This window comes from Struthio camelus, chromosome 10 (genome assembly GCF_040807025.1).
Source record: "Struthio camelus isolate bStrCam1 chromosome 10, bStrCam1.hap1, whole genome shotgun sequence".
Lineage (NCBI taxonomy): Eukaryota > Metazoa > Chordata > Aves > Struthioniformes > Struthionidae > Struthio > Struthio camelus.
The window spans coordinates 10,574,859-10,600,837 of NC_090951.1; the positions used below are offsets into that span (position 1 = coordinate 10,574,859).

The 25,979-nt window shown below is 38.3% G+C and overlaps 1 long non-coding RNA gene across 2 annotated transcripts in view; it reads right to left on the reverse strand.

Annotated features, from left to right (window-relative positions):
- LOC104143969 (uncharacterized) overlaps positions 1-25,979 on the reverse strand; it is a 426,624-nt gene that overhangs the window by 288,865 nt on the left and 111,780 nt on the right. Inside the window, exons 2-5 of one of the 2 annotated variants that reach the window (XR_011143208.1) lie at positions 14,862-14,924; positions 12,767-12,847; positions 10,147-10,238; positions 3,870-4,001 (exon numbers count right to left, since the gene is read on the reverse strand). This is a non-coding gene — a long non-coding RNA (uncharacterized lncRNA). Of the gene's footprint in view, positions 1-3,869; positions 4,002-10,146; positions 10,239-12,766; positions 14,817-14,861; positions 14,925-25,979 lie in introns of those variants that run through there. The other variant, XR_011143209.1, reaches the window with a different exon arrangement.

The following is a 25,979-nucleotide window of genomic DNA, read 5'->3' on the forward strand; positions in this document are numbered from 1 at the left end:
GTTTGTATGAATCCACTGTCATCTCTCATGCAACAAACGTCTAGGCCAGCAATTATACGCTCAGATATTTTGAATTACGATAAAACACTGTGAATCTATTACTCTCTACATAAACTCTTTACTGCTGTTGGTAATATGCAGTTTCACAATTAAGCTCAAATAATTTTGGTTTTGCCCTCAAGCATATGTATGTAGTTTGAAAAGTTCCAAGCTCTTTTTTGTGACCAAAATGATTCGTCCTTTGTATAATCTCAGCTAACAAAATATAAAGTACAATTGTTAGGTTTTAGCTGAAGGAATGTATCATTAAGTATATATAAACATTGTTCTTCATTATACTGTCAGAATTTCCTCGAAAGGAATTTCATCACAGTATGATTTGAACTACCTAGCAGAATAATATTAAAGCAATAAACTATGGGGAAGGGTATGTTATGGCACACTTGATAGATAAGCTGGACATCCTGAAAAGTTATTGCCATGTTCTCCATTTAGTATCACAATACCTAACTGCAACTCATAATGTTAACTGTTCTGCTGTTTAGCCATTTTTATGGCTCATTGGAAAAATAAAGCTGTCTGCTGTCATTTCAGATGTTTCTGGGTGGTAGCTTGTTACACAGAGAAAGACTAAAATATGTAATTTTTATATATACACAATACTGTCATTTTTACAACCTAGAGACCTTACAAGTTAAATTAAGACACTTGCTTAAGAGCTCGCTCCTGAATCAAAGCTACAACAGCAAAATGGTGAACAAATGGAAAGATTGCAGCTAGAAGATATGACTCATACTTTCCTAAAACCTGATGCATATGTTTCATGATTTACTTCTCTAAAGCTTTCTGTTCTCTAGAATTTTCTTAATTTCAGCAGAGTTACTTCAAGCTCTTTTTCTGCTGTTTCACCCCAGCTGTAACATTATTGGCAAGTTTTATTCTTTTGCAACCACAAAAATAGAATATTAAAAAACCATAAGAGAGCTGTATACTTTGTAACACACCATAATGGACAAAAGGTATTTGGAAAAGATTGACAGTTGCCTCTTAAAACACATTACTTTGCTGGTATGTTGGGATCCCCAGATTTTGCTGGGAGAAAGCAAGTGTGCCCGCACCCTGTGGAAGTACCTGGCTTCTGAGCCCAATGTCCCACAGGGAACGCAGATCTGGAAAGAGCGAGGGAGCAAGCAGCTGTGACACACAAGCCTTAACAGCAGCCAAAAGCTGGAGGAAAGGCTTGACCTCCATTTGACGATTTCAGAGATGACTCAGGGAAGTGAAGAACAGCTTCTTACCTTACAAAATGAAATTTGTTTTACAGCCATAAAAGGCCAATTGTCAAAGACAATAGTACTGCTTATCAGGGAAAAGAAGATTAAGTTAACTCAGGTCTTATGGGAAAAAAATTTAAAGCAGTCTCTTTTCACACAAGGTGTTTCTAAATAGATGACCAGTATTTGCTTAGTTTCTTGGAATATAAAGTGTTTCTTGGCATATAAAGATATTTACATGAATCATAAATAATTTATAGGCATAAGTACAGAAAATTCACTAGCATAAGTGTTCACATACCTTTCTGGAACTGTAAATGTTTACAAAAGCTGGAAAGAAGACATGTGCTAAGCCTAACACTTTGGCAGTTTAGCGAAACAGTTAAAAATTTTTAAAAATTTCATCAATGTTTTTCGTTCAAACTTTGCAGGGTTGCTTCGTGTATTGAGAATTAGTAATACACATATTTTGACATAAAGTCTACTACATAAGACGATCTTGATAAACATCAAAAAGAATCTAGATAATGTTTTAGCACACACATCTGCTTTTTCCCTTAACGTCTCTTGTAATAAGGGCAGCAAAGGAGGTGAACAACTAGTATTCTCATGTCCTTGTAACTCTTCTGGAGCATAAGCTATAGTTACACTGCAAGTGAACTCTTATCGCATCATAGTCTCAAAATGAACAGTAATCTCTATTTTCACTTAGGAGAAAACAGACTGTGTATCTCGTCTGTTCAGCTATATTTTATTCCCAGATGCTTTTTATGTCCTTTTTTCAGATAAAAAGATATTGGAATCTTTGAAGCGTCTCACAGAGCCCATTTCGTAAGCTTTTCTAAAAAGGAGGCTTTCCAAACCTGGGCGCTAAAGGGCTAACCTGCATTGTGAAGGACGCACAACAGCACTTAGGGCTGTGTACCACCTCCACACCGACATTTTTCTTGCAAAAAAACACAACAGAAAACCACATTAAACCATACCTCACGCCTACAGATCCCTTGAGCACAGGACAAGATGTAAATTAAAACAAAACATACAAGAGTAAAGTTAGGCCAATAAGCACATAGTAGTTTGATCATATAGGCTGATCCCAAACAAAATGAACTAACTAACTTAGAAGCATACCTAAAGCAAGTTGCTGCTCTGAGAAGACAGCTGGTAATGATCTGTTTTGGCACAGGGTTATAAAAGCAATCCAACATGAACAGAGGTCTTTGAGAAAGTGCAGATTCCCATCTTCTCAAAGTTTTCTTTTAGGATAATGAAAATTTTCAGCACAAACAATTTTCAATGTCAGCACCTACATGTTCTTCCTATTATCATTCTAGATTGAAAAAAATTTTAAAGTACAAGCACAGATTTTAGAATTCTATTCAGCTGCTAAATAATCAGCCACATTTTTAGAAGAAACTCAGCTCCCATTCAGAAACGAAGCAGAAAGCTTTTGAGCTTCCAGCTCCTATTCTCAAGTGAATTTTAGAGATCTTCATTTACGTGCCTCAGCAAGAGCTGAAAATTTTCCAGTTTCTAATTACCCAAATATCCAGTCCAAGGACCAATTGCAGGGGCCCGCTCATATATGATATTTGATTCAAAGGTTATCTCCTTTTTTTCACTTCTCCCAGTTTCAGTCCTCTCCCTACCACAAAATAGTGCTCTACCAAATCACTAGCACTTGAGAAGAATTATCAAACTTCCCTTTGCTCTAAAAACATATTCATGGCAAATATTATTTTACCCTGACACTGAGGAGCTGTTTTTTGCCAGCTAGAAAATATATGTTGATATGCTGTGCCACACAGCATCATGATGTAGCTGAGCATTAATGTGAAACATTTACATTTTAAGTAAGTAATGATACAGATCAGCTTTGAAAAGGACACGCTCTCATTTTGCCAAAGTCTCTCCTTCTTCAGTCAGCTTTACTGAAAGGCTACAATAAGCACACTACTTCCAATATACAAAGTTTTATTTCGTAAACCTGAACCAATCGTGAACAGCACTTCTGGAAAGGCATAGTATAAAGGAAAAGGTTGTAGGGTAACAATACAAGGCACCAAAGAGCAGTTCCTTAAGGTCTGACCCTCCCATTAATGCCCCCTTTGGAAATTTTTAATGTATACAATATGTGCAGACACAATCTCCACAGGCCCTTAGAAAGCTGCTTTACTTAAAAGCACTCAGATTCAGTAGAGTAAACAGGAAATAAAGATTTGACAGTAGGCTTCCTTTTCAACGCACACAGAAATCCAGCATAAACATTAGGGAAAAAACCCTCAAAGTAGGGTAGGAACTCTAGGGTCAGAAATGCCATCTTTAGGTGCAGAATTAAAAATAAAAAAATACACATTTTTAGCAATTGCTGAAGGTTGGGGCCATACAAATATATCATTCAAGTGTTTATACAATACTTCTGTACATTTTTGTTATTTTTTGTTTTAATTATTTGATGTGAAAGTTGCTTGGATTTTACTAAGCATTTTGTAAATGCTTAGTGCTTCACAGAAGAGTGATCTGAGTACACTAAAATGGACAAAATCAGCCATGATTTCATTACAAAGAACACCCAAAGTACAGAAGATCTCCCACCTTTTATGCTGTCTATCCATCTCTTGCTATCCTTCTGTTTCCTCCCACTTCGTGACATCGCATGGTCTGGATGTAGTCCTGACTTCAGGAGCACCAGGCATCTGTTGGCCAGCCCAAGCTCTGCTGCATGACCTGTGACATGAACATGGTACAGGATTGCCTGTATTATGCAATGAAATCTAACGGGCTGCATGAAAAAGATGCAACTTTCTTTTAATTTCCAGCAACCAAACCGCTTTTCCAGATCTGACCAGCCTTGACTGCAGTGCACAAACAAACACAACCTAAAGCAAAGGTATGTGATACATGCAGGGGGTCCTTGGCAATGCAGAGGCCCTGATTAGCATTGTGTCCAGGCCCTCCAGAATGCTTAGGATAGGCCGGCCCACTCTGCTACAGAATCAGCTAAGCATATTCCGTTGGTAAAATACTAGTCACAAAAGTTTGGGAAACATGCCATTAATCCTAGTTCTGGTCATTGTGGGACTCATCGAATGCCTCCTGAAGTCAATAGAAATACAGAGCAAGGGCAAGGGACACTGACTTCGTTAAGACTCCCAGTCAATCTTAAAAGATCCTCCAAAGCTTCTTCTGCAGTTTTTTACAGCCTTTGTTCAAAAAGGTATTTAGTCAATAAATTAAACTGTCAACTTGCAATCCTTTAGAACAATCACTTTTTTTTTACAAATGAATGATACAGCAATTTCTTAAAAGCAATTCATACATGCTTTTATTTCTTGCTACAAGAAGATAAGCCACGAATGAAATTGTTAATTGAAATACTGGGAGGATTTTTCCATATTTCTCTAACAAAAACATCTTGTACAAAACGGTGTCCCATTTCTTCCTTTTCCTTCCCATTGTATTTACCCTTCTAGCTTTTAAATAGAATTTAACAGGACGAATTTACTGATGATTATAATAAATCATCTGGAAATACAATCAAGCCAAACAGCATGGTTAATGATCACATACCCCTTTCAAAGTGTGGTACAGTCTAAACTGCACTCGATCAGATAGGAACATCCAGAAATTATGGACTAAATCCTCAAGCTCTAGACAACGGCTGAAATTCTGCTTTCAGTACCAACAGAAACATTGTATGCTACCCTGCATAACTAAACAAAAACAAACATACCAAAAATTGATGAAGAAACACGTCAAAACTGAATTCTTGTCATTTCTGATTATTTGAAAAAAAGCAGCACAATAAAGAAATACATTTATCCTTAAATGAAAAATTTTACTTCAGAGATACACTGAGAATATAAACTTAAGACTCGTTCATCACTTTAAGAAACAGTGAAGGAAGCTTGCTGATCAGTGTTAATGATCAATACATTGGAAATGAAATAAATCCTTGCCATGAAGACAAACTGTTTAGGTTAAGCTAACAACTGGGAATATTGTGGTACGAGCCTTGAAATCCAAAAATAAACCAAAGGAACATTAGAAAACCTTTTAGGAATATTCATCTCAAAACCACCTGTGGGCCAAATCAGGATCTGATTTACATCTCTGTTAAATTCATTGTTTTCTATAAAACATTACAAGATTAACTTCAGACCACATTTTTCTTGGTGAGATACTTCTTGGCATTACATGAGCATAGATAATACTTTTCAATATAAAAAAAAACCTTTTGTTTACATGCCCACTTATAAACTGATCTCTCTAATGTTTCTCACAAAAGTGTGCCTCTTTTCTGGGCAACCTAGCTGAGTTCCAGCTTACAAATGTATTTATTGAAAGAAGTACAGGAATAACAACTGTTCTTTTGTCTCTGTGAGAAAAGGCTGCCTAGAGCCAATTATTGTTTATCATTCCAGATACACATTTTATGATCACTGTGTTAAATAAAAAAAAGTTCATGAGTAAGGAGCCAATTTAGTATTTTCAAGTCCAATCACATAGAAAAGGATCCCTTATTTGTATTTTATGTTGCCCAGTCTAATTGTCAGGTTTTATTAATTTTGCATGCTAAGCTGCAAACATTAAGCACAGGTTTCTTCTTGGGAGAGCAGCAAAGCTAAAAACAGCACAAGCACCAGAGGAAACTGTGTTTATAATTGCTCTGTTTCTTAGTTGGACTTTGTCAGCTCAACTTGGGTGGCAGAATGACATGGAGAGAAAAAGCTCACTTTGATTTGGAAAAGGTTGTTTGCAGGTGTCAAAACAAAGTCTACCAGGAAACCAAGGGAAAAATTAAATGCTGTGAGCCATTATTGCAGGTGTGCTCCAGTGAAAATTATCGTCTTTTTGTTTTTGTCTCAGTAAATAGGTTGTGCGGTTGAGGCCAAATGCAGCTTGGAAAGAATTTAAAATATTCTAAGCTTAGAGTGTATCTCAAATTTAAATTTCTTGGTCAAAACACATAGATTAGAAATTATTCATCCTTCTCTTTGAAGACAGAGACACAATGCAGACAGATAACAAACAAGAACCAAGGATGCAAAAAGAGGCATTTCTGACACTGCCTGGACCTAACTTACCGCACTTAATAAACAGCCACTCTAGAGGCTGTCTGCAAGCATTTGGTGTGTGCTGGCAATGCATTTCCCCAGGCAGAGGAAACACCGGTGCCTGGCTCTGAGGTGCAGCCCAGCAGCTGCACCTGCTGAAACCACCCAGGAGGAGATGCACCAGGCCCACAGTGGATCCCCAGCCCTGGGGCCGCCAGAGCCCGGCAAGGCTGGACAAGACCGTTGGCATAATGGAGTTGGTCTCTCTGCTCTCTGGTTTAAGTCTGGGCTTAAGAGTTAGAATGAGTCAGAATGACTCTGACACTATTATGATCTAGTAGCTGTGTTGGCTTGCACAGTGAAAACACCTATAGGTAGATTTTTTTTTAATACATAGGCTGGAAGAGTAATTGCTCCTGCAATCCCACAGCTAAACTCTGGATTAGGACAGAGATTGCTTTTTCCTGATAGTTCATTCCCATGAATATACATTTGATGAAAACACAGATTTTATCTGGAGAGAAAAGAGCAGCTGCAGCACTTCAAGATGTTCATTCTCACCTGAAATGGTATCCCATGCAATTTTCTGGAACAGGGATTTGGAGTCTTTCGTGATCAGATCCATACTTTTACAAATTAGATCTATACACAAAATGATCAAATGATGAATGATGAAAGTGCTCCTGTGCTCCTTCAGAGCTTGACTTACTGACAAAATATCTTCATCTAGTACATCCACTTTGGGGTTACCAGACGATGTAGGCGGATCCTAAGGTTTCTCTGGGAGAGTGAGAGAAGTCCATAAAAAATGCAGGGTAATACTGTTGGTGAGCTGGACACTTGGTTACCAAGTTTTGGGCAAATAAAACCCCTCCAACAACCCCTGAAATTCTCTTGACAGACGAATATCAGCAGAGATGAGAAGGCCAAAGTACAAGAGGATCAAGGTACCTTACATGAGCGTCCTTGGTACGAATAAGTATGGAGGTCAATGTTTATGCAACAGTGATATAATGGTACCATGCAAAAGGGGTTGAATGCTCCTAATGGCAGAAAGACCAGGCAGTCCCTGTGCCGCATTCTGTGCTGCTGGACACTGTTTATCCTCAAGGAAAATCTGGGCACATCTGTGACTTTCATGAGAGACGTGCCTCAGTCCTTTTCAATGTCTAGAGTCTAAGATATGGCTTTGGAAACTGCAGGAAAAGAGGAACCCTATTTTGGTACATCTGTTACTCAGGATATCTTTGACAACTTTGGTGTCACCTAAGTCATATGCCCAAAGACTCACAAAGTCTTTCTCTTTTGTCCCCCTCTCCTCTATACCCAGATTTGGTAAGAGGAACAGTGGAGGAACCTGAACTGACGTCTGATAATGGAGAAATCAGACTCATGACCTGTATGATTTGCTGAGATCAGGAAGACACAGTGAGGAAAATCTTGCGACTCGTCAGTACACTAGTGATCCAGGACAACAGGGCAGGAGCACAGAGCTCCACACTTGGTAAGATCTCACACTGAGTCAACAGCGCCTTCAGTCACATCTCGTGGAGGCTCTGCTGCCTGTCTCAGTGTGCTCCAAACATAAATTAAACAAAACAGAGCATTTCCCAGGAACGTATATCTTGCTGAGGCAGAAAATGTACTTCTTCAGATCTGCAGATGGTAGGTGCCACTGAAAGAGACTCTAAATGCCAACCTGCCTTTCACATCTTGAAAAGTAAACCTGTGGTACTCAGCCCAAGAAAGAAAAACTAGCAGTCCTCAGATGGGTTCACCAAGGTGGGAAACAAAGCTGACCAAGAGAAAATACTTCTTCTCACAAGGCCAATTCAAAGAAATTGAGGATGTGAGGTACGTCCTGCTTACCCCCTCTACATTGATATGAAAGGAACGGAGAAGGGCAGATTGGAGCTGAATGCACCAATGAGTTCTTCTGATGGCAGAAAAGTTTCCAGTTTCAAACACATTTGCCTGTAACCCAAAGTCAGTAAGGGCACGTAGGTGCTCCCAAAGATAGAAGTTATTGTTTTCTTTGGAGTGATGTGCTTTGTTTTATAGGTTTACTAAAAGTGGCCCAAATATCATAACATTAGAAGTCATTAATTTCACTTAGTTTCTATAATTCAAGTCGATCTCTGCCATACTTAAAACACTCTTTGCCTCAGTAAAGTTCAGACACAATAAGAATGGTTTTACGCTGAGCTGGCTTCCATAACACCTCACTGTGGATTATAATTAAAAAAATACATACTGGCTTCTGTGTGTGAAATATAGAAGATATACTGAATACACTGAGCAATCATTCCCAACAAAGATTAAATACAAATATACTTCAGTAAAATGAAGCATGAGACCTGAATCCACAGGTTCAGAGTTGAATTAAGTATTAAGTTAAGGTTGTCATTCTCTGTTTACTTAGCTCCAGATATTTAATTCAGTGCAGCACGCATTGACTCTCCCGAGGTATTCATAACAGCAAATTACTTTAGTTGGCTATAATGCTGAAACTGGAGGAGCTGATATATCACAGGTGTCCCTAAACTCTCTTCCCTAAAGTACACAAAAACTGGAAATCCACTGTCAGCTTCCTTATCTGTACCAGGCCCATTGTACTAACCCAATTCCATTAAGTCTAAACTGATAGTTTTAATTCAAAGTATCTTTTAATATCCTTATTTATAATAAGAATAAAAGAAAATGGACAGAAGAGAGAAAACGTCATTTCTACAACTTACCCTGCCCTTAAACTAGAAAGAAAATCAGAACAATCAAAGCATATTAAATAATTTCACGTCCTTTCTGAACAAGAAAACACATCCGTGACAAACAGCCAGTAGAATAAAACGATGGAAAATCCCACAACAGCATTTGAAAGACACAGCATAAATTGGGCATAGTTTGCCTAAAATTTTTACTTGCTGTTGGTACAATGGGTCTGAAATCAAGGTTATTCCCATTTTAGCCAGGGCCATTTTCTTCAGAAAACCTACAGACTTGTAGCAATATGATTTGTTTATGCTAACTGGCAGTTTTACATCAGGTATTCTATATATCCAGGGATCATTAGGAAAGTTTGTAAAGGCTTTACTGCTTTCCTGAGAGTTATCTGTTGGTGAGTGGCCTGTGATTCCTCATCTAGAAAAAGCCTCGAATTCTTAATGTTCTCTCTGGAAACTCATATGTGTACCATCTCAATGTTATGTTATAGTAACAACCATAAGCACTCCTCTGAAATCGTTTAATATCAGCTAATTTTTGATGTTATGATTTTAAACTTTCACTGATTCAACTCCGAAAACATAATACTTTTCAGAAGATTACAGATATTGTATCATTTCTTCATTACTTTTTTCTCTGTACCTGTATGAAAAGCATCATGCATTATGCCGCTACATAGAGACAACTTCAGATGCCACGCAATTAAAAAGGAATTTTTGCCCTCTTAAAAGCTTTATGTCATGCAGCACACCAAAGAAAATGATCTATGACAATCAAACCATGGTTACGACAGGTGGACAACCTGTGGCATATTAAAAAGTGTAGTTGAAATAGCTTTAAAATTTATAGCCTAATTATAAAAACACAATTTAAAGCTCATGAGAGGGAAGCAGGGGCAGGCACTTGGAAGTTACTTTCAATTCAGCAAAATTTACTGCAATTAAGATTGCAGAAATAAGCTATAAAAAAAGTTCAGTAGTACTTTGAGGCCTACATTTATGTGCACTACCTCTTACATATATTTTTACTCATGACAACTGCCATGAAACTGTAACAGCTCTCTGCAGTCTTCTCTGCAGCTGTGCAGTCATTACCTGGACATAACAGTATGAAGATGGCATTCACCAGGGGTCACTGGTCCTCCAGGCACTCACAGCAGTCTTGGCTGTGCTTTGATCCAGTTGCGCTGCAGAAACAGAATGAAAAGCCTTAACCCTCACTCTTTAACTTCTGTTATACCAAATTCTCCAGTAAACACTACGAAAAAAAGGCAATCCTTTATGCAGTATTCGTGCAACTGCACAGTATAAGCATGAAAGCATGGCCAGCATCACCTCATAAGACCTAGTTCCCGCTGGAGTTGATATTGTTACTAGAAAACAGGTATGTTCTTCTGAAAATGGACAAAGCCTTGAATTTTGGACACCAGCCACAACAGCATATTCTACCCTTCCATAATGCTCAGGTAAATTAAAACACTGCATAAAGTGATAGATTCCAAATACCCTTACAAATGAAAAGTTTTGGAAATGAAGTATCTGTAACATTTTCTAAAAAGTAATTGAGTGCCCTGTTTTACGGAGCAGAACCTCATTGTCCGTTAGTGAACACTCTCATCACTGAGCATCGGACTTTTTGGAGCTTTAGATGAAATCCAAGAAAATCCCAATTGTTTTGTTCCAGAGACATCACAGCTGATAACATCAGTGGTATTTCAGGACACGAGCATTTTGATAGAAGTGCTTGTAATATCAATGAAATGGGCTCTTCTGCCTCAGTAGTAAATACATATATGATCAGGGAGATGCAGACAGCAGGAATTAATGCAAGTAAGTTTTTAGGCCAGGGCTTTATAAATGATAGAACATTGCTTAGGGGAAGGTGGGGGGAACAGCTACTTATAATGTTATCTGCTTGTTACTTTTTTGTTAAGTTTTTATTTGGTTATAATTTCAGAAATATAATTAACATTCCCCAGGCAAAACTGAAGAGGTGGAATACTAATGGAAATTTTAATCTTCAGCATAAAAAATCAAAAACATTTGAATACCCTACATACACACATATCCATTATTTAACACTGGAGACCAATTCAAATGTAATATTTTCTTACTACCCAGGTCTCCCTTTCTCACTACAGTAAAATCATTAGAGCAATTCCAGTTCTATGCTCACCCGTCCCTCTGAGAGATATTATGTTGGTTAAGTGTCATGTTTGTAGAGGTAAGAATAGTAATCTTAGGCCTCTGGGGTTGTTTTGTGATGAGTACGGGGCAGGTGGGACATTTCTATCTTAGACTTATTTATTACGGTTATGGTGCTTACAAGCAAGGTACAGTAATTCTGGGATCCTCATACAAAATTGCTTGTTGCCTAAGAGCGATTCTAATCGCCCTCTTTATTTCTTTTTTTCTAAGGACTGCTCCAAGGTTTTTACAATACTTCAATAGTTTTCAGCTATGTTTTATGTCGTCTAGCACAACCAGTCTGCAAAACCAATCTCAAATATTCTGTGAATTGATGATTCTGTGAAGGAATCAATGATTCACAGATACCAGTTATTTCATGGTATTGACCTGACTCCAATCACTCACCATATTTTGCACAGGTTGCTGCATAAGAAGGGAGCTCTCCTCTTTAGATTTCACAGCCTGTGATGTAACTGATTTAGATCTAAGCTATACATACGTGAATATATATGTATGTGTACATATGTATTTCAAATATTAGCCAGAGATATCTACGCTAGTTGCCCAAAAGAAAAGTCATCAATTGCAGCTAGGGCAACGTTTTGTTTGATAGCTGAGAAAGTACTACTGACCCATGTATCCTTCATTTCAGGCTTAAAGAAAGTGTCAAGACTGGCACTGACACTCATCACAGAAGAAAGTGGGGGGGAAGCAGAGGCAGAGAAGATTAAAAAAAGAAAAAACCAAAATGAAATAGGAAAAATGAAGAAGGACAAAAATAGAATAATGAAAAGAAATGGGAAGTATAACAACTTCACTGCAGGTGTGAATTGCTGTTCCTTGGTGTTACATCTCAGTAAACAGAATAAATGCTTGGTGGTGTGTGACTGCTTTCCAATCAGTGAGAGCAACGTGCTGTAACTAGTAATGGGTCCTCTTTCAGCTTTCCTTTCTATAGGGATAAAAAACAATGACAGTGATTACGGTAGACGTGGACTGAAAAAAGGATGACCGGTCCATGCATTAAGTCAGGAAAGTCTCTAATTTCCTGAGTTACAATAATCATTACAGTTTAAATTGCATTTTGCAACCTGTGTGACTTGTTTGTAAAAATGTTATAGACATGAATTAACCCTTTGTCCACATCTTTCAGAGGTAGCAACACCGTGCCCCTAGAATTCCCAAGACAATCTTACTCAGGTTGCCACTTACGATATAATAAAATATAATCTCAGCTGAAATAGTGTGTTTCCTGATGAGGACATATTAGAGAATCACAGTTAATGACAGCTGTAGGTGCTCTATACTCTCAGTAACTTTGCACTTTGCAAAAAAAAAAATGTTTAAATAGATGAAACTGGCACAAGCATTTACATACTTCAAAAATAACACAGCATGCACTAACAATACTAAATATCAGCTGCAATAATGAACATATTGCAGAGGGCCTGATTCCACGGTCCTTGCCCACCACAGATGAGTTTTCACTGTCAACATTTTTTATTTCTGGTAATGGTAAACTTACATTTGTCTTCCCAGGTAGAAGGCCACTTCTTTTCCTGCACAGAGCTGTGTCATTGTCTGGAATGGTCAATGCTTTGGCCAGCTCAGGTTGCCAGCAGGTAAGAGGAATTTACAAAAATAAAAAAAAAATCAGATTGTGCATTTAATTCCCGCATGAGTTGACCCTGAGGATTCAGCAGTTTGAAGAGGGGTTGAGGGAGGTAGCTAGGGATAAGTTTTATCTGAACACTGGATAGTTATGATCTATGCCGTCACTAGCCATTTCTGGTCTGTTCAGAGAGTTCTTTTCTGAATTCTTAAACTACTTAAGTTCAATTTCTTTCCTTACAAAAATTCCAGTTACTGTAGAGCTTTGAATGATGTTTAATCAATGTCAAGTACTCAAGTTCTTTCTGTACATCAGAGTGACAATAGAAAGAATGTTAATTTCTTTCTCCTGATCCCACCAAATCCTGATCTTTGTTGGATGGCTATAACACTCAATTTTGTGATTTTACTGCTGGGTTTTAAGACCTTCTTATAGACAATGTATTGTAGCCATCCAACACAATACAAAAAGGCCTACAAAAAAACTTGACAATCCCTAGTCTGCTGGTGCATTAGGGTACTTCTTATCTTGCTGACCAGTGTTGTCCTCCTGTTGCTCTGTATTACATTTGCTTGTTTTGTTTCTCTGTATCTGTGAAGGTGGACACAGAACTACGTGAAATCAAGTGATACATTTTCATCATGGCAATTTACTGCCTCAGGTTGCCACCTTAGAGAGAGAAATTGGATGTAAATAATGTCACTTAATGTACCAAATAACATTTATATGCAATAAAATCCTCCCTTCAGATACTAACTGCCTACTCTCTTTTATAGGCTAACACTTAGCAATTAAGCCACTGAACATCTGGGCTTCCGATCGCTCAGTAATCATTTAAATCAAAAAGAGGACCCAGTGAATGCCTCTATGGGTCATGGTACAGAAGATAAGCCCAAAGCAAAATATCTGTGGTGTGTACAGAACGGCACATTTGGAAAGCAGCTGATGCCTCTTATTCAAAATTTACTAAAGCAGTGTAGGAAGCTGAGCATCCTGATGATTTATGTGAATAAATAACTTAGCGAGATGCAAAGGTTTGCACATCTTTATTACAATAAAACAACACCTGGTGCCCTTTTGTTACCATCTGCATGTTCAAAATAATTTGGTCAGCATTATTGGCTTGGAAGATAGCCAATGAGTCAAATTATTCACTGAATGGTGTGTATAAACTGAGGAATTACAAGCAGGTTTTTGAAGTGCACTAACAACAAAACTTTACCACATGTTGCCTTAGCTGGCAGCTTGATGGCAATAGGAACTAAAGGCCTACATTTATCCATGGAGTTTATTTAATAACTACTCCTTAATTTATCTAACTAACCCAGATTTCCTACAGGAGAAAGAGGACATTGCAGTCAACGCTTGTCCCTTATCCCTGTAACACCAAAGAGTTACTCATACTAAATAATTCAGAAATTGTGAAAGACACATACCTCTTTCTTCTAAAAGCACATGTCAGTCACTGTGGTTTATTCAGTCATTGGCCTTAATCTGACACTGGGACGCTTTAACAGCTGAAATCCCATGTCTTGGGGCTGGGCAGAAGAACACTGCCATTTGCCTTTGGCGTGAGCAACTGTCCCCATTCCAGCGGCGAGAAGGCTGAGGGCAGCAGGACACACCATCCTCCCTGAGCCCCGGGCCCGTTCTGCACCTTGCCCTCACCACCACACTTTTGCCTAACATAGCTTTCAGTCATTTACCAGATATTCATGGAAATCAAATGCCCAGAGGTAGAAAGAGTCCACAAAGTATCATTAAAAACATACTACTTCATTTCATCTATAAATATTTTATCAACTAGATTGGTGAAAAGTTAGGAAACGCGTAGAGGTGGGCATCCCATCTGGGATGTGGCTTCTGGCTCACCCGTGGTTTTGTTAGCTTTTCTTCCCTACAAGTAAATTAACAGCTGTGGAGCTGCTCTCACCCTCTACACTCCATCCACAGATAAGCCCGTTTACAGACTGTAGCAGAGGTTACAGTATCAGTAAAATTCACTTACCTTTTCTTTTCTAAACCTTATTTTTCATGATTTACTGTCCCATCTGCTTCAAAATGCATTGACCTGAAACACAGAATACAAGTTAGTAGCCTAGAAGCGATGTTTCATGTTCATATTAAAAAAAATTGTGTAGTGAGGCTATTTCTGAGTACAGAAAACCAAGAAATCATAATTTGGGTTCCCCTCAAGTGCTCTTCTAGCAATCACTTGATAATAAGAGGTGCATTTATATATTTGAAATTCAATCCTGTAGACAACGTTCAAAACTTACTGTTGGCTTATCCCCTGAAGTATTCGAACATAAAAGAGATCCAATATGAAAATTGGCCTCTGTGAATAAAATACAGCCAACACTAGAATTGTTTCCATCAGAATTGGTGAAAATCCTATCAAAAAGAAAAGAACATAGCAACATATGCCTTTCAGAATATATTGTAATTCTACAAATTTGATGGGATCAGAAATTAGCTTATAGTACATGTTTTCCATAATGATGACCCTTTCTTTACTTACACAAAAAGGTTATTTACTATAAACTTAAATAATAACAGAAGAAGACGTAACAACAGAATTCTTGGATATCCTGGGGATAGTTTGCTTACACAGAATTATTTTAATACTCTAAGAGGAAGGGAGAAAGGAAGGAAGAAAAAGAGAAATGTTGCTTTAGTATTAAAAGCATGGCTCTGCTGCCCAGATGGAGGATGTAATTGAGCAAAACCACAGTCAGCACCATTGTGACTGTGCTTATTTATATCAGCTAACGTTTGGAACGACAAATAACACATATAAAAGACTCAGATATTGTTCATCCATTTAAATTTCACCAAATTTTTTTTCTTACGATTTCTAAATGCAGAGTGGAAATAAAAGAGCCACAGTCTTCGTTGTCATGATGTTTCACATAGAAAACTTGTCTCTCTCCCAGTAGCTCCCCAGGAATTATATGAAAAACATGCTCAAATTTCTGGTCTTTCTTGTCCATTTTCATGAAAACAGACAATGTTGGGGAAACTTGCCAAAGAGAGAGTTAGAGAGAGTTAGCGTTTCCCCCCCCCTTTTTTTCCTTACCCTTTGAGATAAGGGGTGGCCCTCAGGCTGTGGTCCCTGTTAAATCACATTGCTAAATAAGGATTGTGCACGTTTCCAGCACTGCGCTCATGCTACTGTGCACAAGGCCCACCAGCACTTGCTGTCCTTGGAAAATATGCTTAGATTAAATTCTCTAAACCAGATTAAGGTAAATTTACAAATTCTAATTCATATGACATCAAAGCATATGATATAGACAACATTAGTCTCTAAACAATTATAACCCCTAATGTGAAATATATATGCTGCTGAAAGAAGTCTCAGATTTAAGCAGCTCTCAACATTGCTTGTAAAACTCTGACAGCACTAGAAACATTCAGTCAGTATAACTCAGTTGTCTAAGTACAGAATATAGTACATACAGGATAACTTGCAGTTAACTTGAAAATTTGAACACTAGCTTTAGACTAGTAAAAGAAATGTGAAATCTACATTGGAACAGGAATGTACCTAGTCATAAAACTATTTTAATATCCTGCAAACTAGAATAAATTTGTTACTTGTATGTTTACAACACAGAATTGTTCAATACATTTAAAATATTTTTTCAGTTGGTCATGCACTATATTTTCTAAAATAACCTTCAGAAAATTTAAGTGGCTCAATGTTTTCACATGAACAACAGCTAAATTTGCTGCTGTCTTTCTTCTGGCAATCACAGACATTGAAGGTTAACCTCAAACCAAATTTTGTCACTTGGTTTATTGACAGGTCTGGCATGACATAATTAAAAGCTAGAGTGATTCACTGTAGTTTAACATCACCAGAGCCAGCCCTGTGTAATGGCAGGGAGTGATTTTTATTCCCATAACAATGACCACGAACAATGACCAACAGCCTGTAGGACAAAGATGAACTGAGAGAATATGAATGAAGACTACTAAAAATGTTTTTGTATCAAGAAGTGGTTAAGTCTTGAAAGGATATAGTATTTGTCAACATAGTAAACACTCCTCAAAACTGACTGAAACTAATACAGGTTTCCAGCTTACTTTAAAAAAAGGAAAAGGACATTTTCATCCTAAAATAACACCTGATATTATTATTAGCTCTTCACTGCTATCAGTGGGGTTTCTGGCTACCACAAGGATTATACAATGAGCCAGATACAGAGATCTTGATAACACAGGCCCAGGAATTGTAAGACACCTATTTACTCATGAAAGTAAAGGTCCTCCCACACTCACAGATAGGTTTCCCTGTGAGAGTACAAGCTGAAGTTACTCGTGAAGATACGTTTACAGGATGAAAATCCATAAGCATCTATCCCCTACGCACAAACAGTAAAACAATAGGTTTCTTTTTTCTATTTAAAAATGATAATACAATTCATAAACATATGACTTACATTATAGAACAATGAATCTCTGGTGTCACACTAATTAAAAAGCTAGTATTACATTACTTCCTCAAGGGCTCATTTTATAATTTTTAGGATTATAGCACATTGATTAATTTATACAAGTTTTTAATCCCCTAGTATTTAATGAAGTCTAGGAATTGGGAACGTGTGTATAATTTAGATTTGTATAATTTTATTACATAGGAGAAAAGTTAAACTGGTCATGTACCGCTTCACGTAGAAAAGTGTCTGAGCACACCAGTTCAACCATCAGCCTATTAACCATTTGCAATGAAAATGTTCGGGTTTAAATTAATTCTAGGGTTATTAGATTATTTTTCAGCTTGCTAAGGACTCCAACAAGCATCTCTCGTCTTATGTGCTTGTCAACTGCCTTTTAATTAGCTACTGTGTAACAACTGAGCACAGTGGGAAACTAATATCTGTTCAAGCTATCTTCCATATCATTTAGAACGCCTTGAAAATGACATTGTCATTATCCTGTACAGCCTCAGATTTACCCATTCTGGCACATCAAGTTAAAATAGCATGCTTCAAATAGACATTCATAAATGCTTTGCAACTAAACACAATGGGAATTAGCAAAATAAATTGTTGAGGAAAATAATGGTGTATGAAGATAAAATTCTGAACTGTGCTTGACACTGGTATCTGCTTCATTTCTGTTGTCACATTAATGCAGTTAGATACTCTAGGTGTCAACCCACTGGATCAACCTACAAATCGTGGACTCACAAACCAAAAAAAAATTTTTTGTTTAATCTACTGTATACACTATTACAATTTTCAAAAGCTAGAGACTTGCAGCAAACTTAATCAACTCTAAAACCTGAAACCAAGTAAGGAAGCATTATACCTTCCCCATGGAGGGAAACAAAACAAGCAGACAGACAAACAGAGCAGACAAACCCAAAAAAGCCAGGCATTGAATCTCAGAATGACTTACCAGGGCCTCATACTATGTCAGAGACAGACTCCAATTCTGGTCATTAATGAAAAGAAATAGAAAATGTCTGGAAATTTAGTATATATATCCCGGCCAAGTGATGGCTACAGAGAAACTTTACGGAGTCTCCAGCAATCTACAGCAGGTAAATGCAACGGAAGGAGACGGATTATTTAAAGCTCTGAAATAAGATTACTGGAGGGGCGCACTATTCCATTCATAACAGCTCCTCTAGCCTCTGAAATCTTTTCACCCAGGAGATGGCAAAGGATGCTCCAAATCATAAGAACTAAAGAGAAGAAAAGATAAAAATGAGAAATAAGAAATAAGTTTGCACTGTCACATGCACAAGTGGAATCTGACCTGTGAATTGGAATGTGACCCGTGAATCTTCTTAAATTCTAAGAGTTATGAGCAGGCCCATAATGGCATGCAGCACAAATTTTTTCTTGTTTTTGTCATTTGATGGTTGTACAGAATATCCTTCTCTTTTTTATCCTCTTTAATTTGATCTTACTAGATTTACATGATAATACGGAATTTTAAAAGACACATGAATGTTATTAAGGGATAATTGGAGTTGATAAGCATGTTGGTCTGCACTCTGAGAACTTGAGATTTGCATTCTGCTTCACATCACTCTTCTGTTTGGCAGCATCTCAACACTCACTTCACATAGACGTAACCAACTCTATTTGGTATCTGTCTAGATGGGTATTGACAAGGATATTTTCTGTTGTACTTATGCTTTCCAAATAAGTAAGTGAGCTAGCGTGATACAAAACATTTCTTAACACTTTGCACATATACAACTTAACAATGTTATTACTCGGGAGAATACCTACAGTAAAATAGGAACAGCTACTGGGTTGACAAAGGTGGGAAGTTGTCTCTACTCTGCAATAAAAGATGTTCCAAACCTAATAATCAACTTGAGTTAGCAGACTACTTAAAGCAAACTCCTTTTTTCCCCCATTTTAAAAAGATCTAACACTGACAGCAAAGCTAAAAATTAGACTTTAGTGCTAAAAAGTACTCAGCCATAAAACATTTATCACCCCTTGTAGAGAAAGCACCTTTAGATTATTGAATATCTAGGTTTATTTAGATGCATGGTGCAGTACTAGGCAGAGAGGTAATTACACAGCAGGGAGAAGTGTCTCTGTGAAGGTAGTGGGAAGAAAAGGCCTTATTTATTTCAACTTCCCACAATTATATTAATTTTCCAAATGTTTTTGAAAATCTTACTGGCCTGTCATGTTTCCACCTCAGAAAGCAGAATATGATTAAGGGTATGAGTAAGAGTCATGTTTTTCTTTGACAGTGAGGTGCACAGTGTAAAGAGAGTGATAATTTTGGGCTCGGTTTCTTGGGGAGCAGCCCATCTAACAGTGTAGCAAGGCTTCACTGCATGGGCTTTTAATTGGTTTTTAGTACTTTTAACTTGCAATATTTAATTATTTTAAAAATACTATAAATTCTCCAGAAATTTTCTCTTTTTGTGCATTTGAAACAGAAAATTTGTAAGACAAAACACCCAGAACTGATACCAGAACAATACTGTAAAGCCTTTGATCACCTACACACATTCACAGGAAAGAATCTGTTTCTGCGAGGTAACTAAGCAAATCATAATATATAATGCATTCATTGCATATAGCCTTGTTTTTGTTCTTGCAGTATCTCCTATTAGACTGCAGAAGCTTTCTCTAATTCAATAATTATTCAGTGTTATTCTTTAGTTTCCCATTAAAAACTCCACAGATGCTTTTGTAATACTATTACCATGGCACCTTTGGCATCACCCTGACTGACTATTCTGGCTAGTTATCTATCCTTTTGCTGCCTCCTATTGTCCTGCTGTGTCCAATTCATCCCAAATACACAGCATGAATAATAACTTACTTACAGTATCCGTCACACATCCTGTCCCAAAATGCTGTGCAACGGTATGGATGAACAGCTGCTTCATTAAAACAGGAATGTGGAGCGTTTTGCTTTGCATATTAGTATCGGGTCCCAACTTGACAAATTCAGCCTAAGTTCCACAGATGACCTGCTAGAAAGCACCTCTGCTTTCCAGGGAACCCAGGATCTGGGAATCCTGGGGGACAACAAGGTGACCATGAGCGAGCAATGTGCCCTTGTGGCCAAGAAGGCCAATGGTCTCCTGGGCTGCATTAGGCAGAGCGCTGCCAGCAGGTGGAGGGAGGTGATCCTGCCCCTCTACTCAGCCCTAGGGAGGCCTCACCTGGAGTACTGGGTCCAGTGCTGGCCTCCCCAGTACAAGAGAGACATGGAGCTACTGCAACAAGTCCAACAAAGGGCTACTAAGATGATGAAGAGACTGGAGCATCTCTCCTCTGAAGAAAGGCTGAGAGATCTGGGCCTGCTCAGTCTGGAAAAGAGAAGACTGAGGGGGGAATCTGATCAATGTGTATAAGTACCTGAAGGGAGGGTGCGAAGGGGATGGGGTCAGACTCATTTTGGCGGTGCCTAGCGATAGGGTGAGAGGCAACGGGCACAAACTGAGACAGGAAGGTCCGTCTGAACATGAGGAAAAACTTCCTTACTGTGAGGATGACTGAGCACTGGAACAGGTTGCCTAGAGAGGTTGTGGAGTCTCCTTCCCTGGAGATACTCAAAACCTGCCTGGATGCGATCCTGGGCAATGTGCTTTAGACGACCCTGCTTGAGCAGGGGGTTGGACGAGATGATCTCCAGAGGTCCCTTCCACCCTCAACCATTCTGTGATTCTGTTACAAGATCATTACTGAATTGAAAGGCTATATGTCTGTACTGTAGTAATAGCAACAGCTAATCCAATGTTCTTCAGTTTGAACTAGGCAACCACTCCCCTAAGTGTATGGCACATTACAGTAGTTGACAGAATATGTGTGCTTTAGTATATGCTACTTCTATTATAACACCTATATAAGGGTAAGTGATACTTGCTCTCATGTTCAGCCAAGACTGCCTAGATACTTTCTGTCACAAGATTCTGCTTTAGTTGCTAGTTGCTTATAGGCTTCTACACTTTAATTGCTCAGACTGACATTTTCCATTCCAGGTGGATGTCTGCCTCAGGCAGTTTTTTTTTTTGTGTGTGTGTGTGTGGGGGGGGGGGGGGTTCAGCAAAAATGTTTCAGCTTTTTTGGAGAATAAAATAAGTGGAAAATGCATTGTTCTTACCATGGTAAATTTTGCCATTGTATTGAGAAATTCGAATACCTTCCGCTTTAGAATAGCGGCCTGATGTTTTACATTAAGTCGATGTGTGAAGAAGTTGGAAATTTATCCAAATTTAGGCAACTTATAAGTTTGGGGAGAATTTCAGATAGCATGCTTCAAAAAGATTGAATTGCTAATGCTGCAAATTGAAGCATTCAGAAGTCAGAAGTGGCAGAACTGAGGAACAGGAACAAGCTTTCCTCTGTATGTAGGCACTCTGATTCCATATCATACAGCCTTATATTTCATAATTCAGAAGCACAGGTGACCGACTTAAGGTTGCATATCTTCCATTTCCTGACTTTGGAATATTTGTCTTCACAAACTACCTCATTCTTTTAAACACCAGTTGATTTTGTTTTGTAGATTGCAGTGAAATGGAGCAGAGTGTAACATATACTTAACTCAAAATACAGGCCTGGGATTCTCTACCTAAACTCTGTTGCAAACACATAAAGGTTTCATGATAAAAAAAATCTAAGTAGACACTTGATCAAACGAGCTATTGTTGGGGTGGATTGCCTGGGAGGGCTTGTACAGCTGAGTTTAGTAACATCAGGGATCCTGTCTGAAAGTTGTGTTCAGCAGGAAGATCTCTAAATGACTCATGAACAGCTGAATCAATAAGCAACCACCAGTGATGAAAATGTCTCATGAAGTAAGGTATCCCAGTCAACCTTTACAATGCCTCTCTGGAGTCCAAAATGAGAAAGTAGGCTGATGATTAACATCTCAAGAGGCTGCTGTGGAGTATGACTTCCTAAGGAAATCTTTCTTAGTCATTTAAATACTGTTGCCCCTCAGACAAAAGTTCTGTTAGAAGAAAATCGAAGAAAGTGTCATGGTACAAGCTACAGGATCTCTGTTGCACTGGTGATATAGGAGTTTCCAGTGTGCAGCTGAGAAGTGCTAGTTATTGCTTGTGCAGACTCAAATATAAGATTGGTCTTGAGAGGAAAATGCCAGTATTTTGACATGCTTAGATTTTGCAAAATGTATAAACTTTTGCTTAGATTTTGAATAAAGAATTTTAAAGAAAAATAGTATTGAAAAATATTAGAAGATCAATAAAAATTCCTTTCCTGTTTCCCATTTAGAAACACCACAGCTGTTGGCTGTAAGTTCAGGGGCTCCTTGGCTGTCCTTGAGGTTCAGGGGTAAGCTGGGAGAGCTACCCCCAGAGCCAGGGATCCCCCCGTGCAGTGCTGCAAGACACTGAGCAAATTGGTGGGAAATCCAAGGCCATGGGGCTCATTGCTGAGGAGAAGAAAGTCTGACAGTCCTAGCCTGAATTAGTGGTCCAAGAGCTGCTGGGTTCACTGTCACAAAGCAGTAAACTCAATATGAAGAAAAGGCTCTTTAGTGTCAAATCCTCCTTCTGTAAAACTAGGATCAGAGTCGTAGCTCAAGCTCCCAGACTTTTGAGCTACCATCCTTAGCACTAAGAGCCTGGGGCAAACATTATTACAATCCTACCCTTCAGCTGTAAATTCTGGGAGAGAGGAAAAGGAAGATCTATCAGGGCACATTTCCATCCAGAACATGGAGACGAACTCAGAAATTCTGAGCCTTGATGTTCCCCTGCTACGAACATGCATAAAACCTGCTACCAGAAGTTGTATCACTCCACTACCGAGGGCAACAGAATAGCAGCCTTACAGTGCTAGCAAATGTGTCATATATCCATGGTTTCAACCAATAAACCATGACAGACATCCTTCTAATCATTTTCTCAGGAAAATCTTTCTGAGTGAAAATTCATGACCCAACTATAATAATTATGTTCAAAGCCATGAGAAGTGCCAGGTTTGTGAACGGACTCTAAAAGTACTGAACTTCACTGACTATCAACTTCACGGATTAAAGATTTTCTCTGTTTTTTTTTAAGAAGAGGGAGATAACACCAGACATCTGGCTGAATTTTAACATTTCTTAGAAAGGGACTTGACAAGACAACAGATTCACAGTTAATGAATTCAAAGCTTCATGAATATATAACAGCTCTAGCTTCACGAGTATGAGCACTACCTCCAGAGAGCCAAACTACAGAGCAGAGATGTTGTATTTTGTCAGGAAGGCTACCCAGCTATGTCACCATAACGAATCAGCTGATTTCCTCTGGGATTGCCACTGGTTCAGAACAGCTCTATCTAGTTAGGATAAAACACACCAAAAACATAAACAAATAACATAAAGCTGATTATCCTCCTTTTCAAAGAAGTTTCAAATTCCTCATGACATATCGGTGATGGATGCAGAATTTCTAAAAGACCCTGTGGCAAGAATAAAAGCACCCAGAATATAAGGAGAAAGCAAAAGCTCATTACAGCTTACATAGGGAAAAAAGCTGGCTCCTAAAGAAGGGGTCTCCAGCTCGACGTCGGAACAAACTATTCCACATGGCAGATGGATCACAGAAAACAGAGGAGCTTTGTGCTGCCAGCAAGCATTTTCACTTGAAATGTACTAGAATCTGGAAACAATAGGAAATAAACCAGAAGAGCTCAAAATGTCAAGAATAATGTAGGCATATGTTGTAATCAGGCTGCATGAATATAGCAAAAAGTTACCATAAATACTCACTCTGATATTTATAGACATGTGCTTTGGTCACACTGACTCACCTTGCCATAAGCATTCAATAGACTGGCACAAATATTTGTAGGAAGCAATTTAGAGCCATAGAAACAAAACTCCATCTGCCTGGGTATCTTCCCTAAATTGTTCGCAGAGTCAGTCATTGTAAAGACTCAGGGCAGCGATGTACAGTGTGACACAGACAGCCCGTTCCTGGTCCTCTGCCACGCACAGTGCAGGCAGCCAAGAACAAGCCCCAGTTATGCATTACCACCACATGCATTTGGGTTCAGGCAAGGGCTGATGCCTATTGTGAAATTGCTATTGTGAAAAATTCCTGGAGAGTTAATTTAAAAATGCAGCAAATGAATGGATGTGGTATAGTTGGAATTTGATATCTAGCTTCACAGAAATAACAATAATGATGTTCATGGCATGGCAGAGTTTAGGACCACTGTATCTCGTCTCATTCTTGACATCCTTCTTTTCCCCTTCCAAACAGGGAAAATGAGAAGAATGGTACCTGCAGTATAGCTACTTATTTTCTTCCTCAGAAATTGTCCCCTATAAAGGAGGAAATTTTCAGTTTGTACCATTTGTTCTGGGCAGCAATGGGTTACACACAGAGTGAAGGGAGAAGCAGACATAGATGCCCTCTCCCAAAACATTTAAGCTAGCTCTGCATGTACACACCCCTTCACAATGAAAAATAAAACAGCAGCTGTCAACAAGGCTATGTTAGAGGAAATCAGATAGCAAAGCATGAGTAATTACCTTACTAAATCATGTAATCTCTTTAATCTCAAAAGGAAATTTAAAACCTGCCTTTTAGTTAGCTTTATTTCACTTTACATACCACTTTAGGCCTAAAAATGTTTGGTTTTATTTTTAAGAAACCCATAGCAGGACTGAACTTTGAAGACCGTGTCTTGTTGGGTGTGAAGAAATTATTTAAGGCGAAATTATACTGCTGTCACACTCATACCTCATAGTTTAAAATAAATCTTGTCATCTAATTATACGAGAGCTTGAGTTTGTTTAACAAATTTCTCAGAGGTGTTTGTGTGGCACTGCATTTCCCTTCGCCTTTGATTATAGCCTATCATTTCAATCTTTTCCTTCTATAGCTTTCTATGTTTTATTATGTTGTATAACAGGTTGCATTTATCACATCTCTTCAGCTGTGCTCAAGCAGATAAAACCGTCAAGTCTCAGTACAGTTCTTGGCAGTTTACAATTAGAGAACTATTTTAAACCAAAGGCACCCCCAAAAAGTGATTTCTGCTCCCAAAGAACTTGATCAGTAAAATAGTGGGTCTCTGAAAACAGTTTTGACATCCCGCCCCCAGGTCTACTGAGAACCCTAGAGAAAAGGAAAATTCCCCTTGTGTCTTCATTCCCATGCTATGTTCTCAAAATACCAGGACAAACTTGACTAGAATCAGCCAAACCAAGATAACATTTCAAGAAATTATAGTCTGTAAAAGAATCTGTCTCTTTTGGTCCTGTTTGCCATTGAAGGGGGAGAACCTCTGAATTATTCCAGAATACTCTTTATTGAAGCAACAAGAAAAAGAGGCGCAAAGAACTGTCATCAGAAAAAACCTTAAGTCACAGCCCACTATGAAGGGCTTAATGCCTTGATTGATGTTATAGCATTGAAAGAATTCCACTGATCAAAATGTTAAAAACAGGCCTAAAAAATACAACAACTAGCCTCCATAGGAAATCAAAAGCATTTTAGAGATTTGGCAACGGAGTAAGTTACTAGGTCTGATTTTGAAAGATGGCATCTCATCTCACAGATGCTATTTAGTGTAAGCCAAGAATAATATTTATGGCTTAATCACCTGATCGTAATAATCTGGTTTCTTAGTTACTGATAATTGCAAGTACTTGTGAACATATG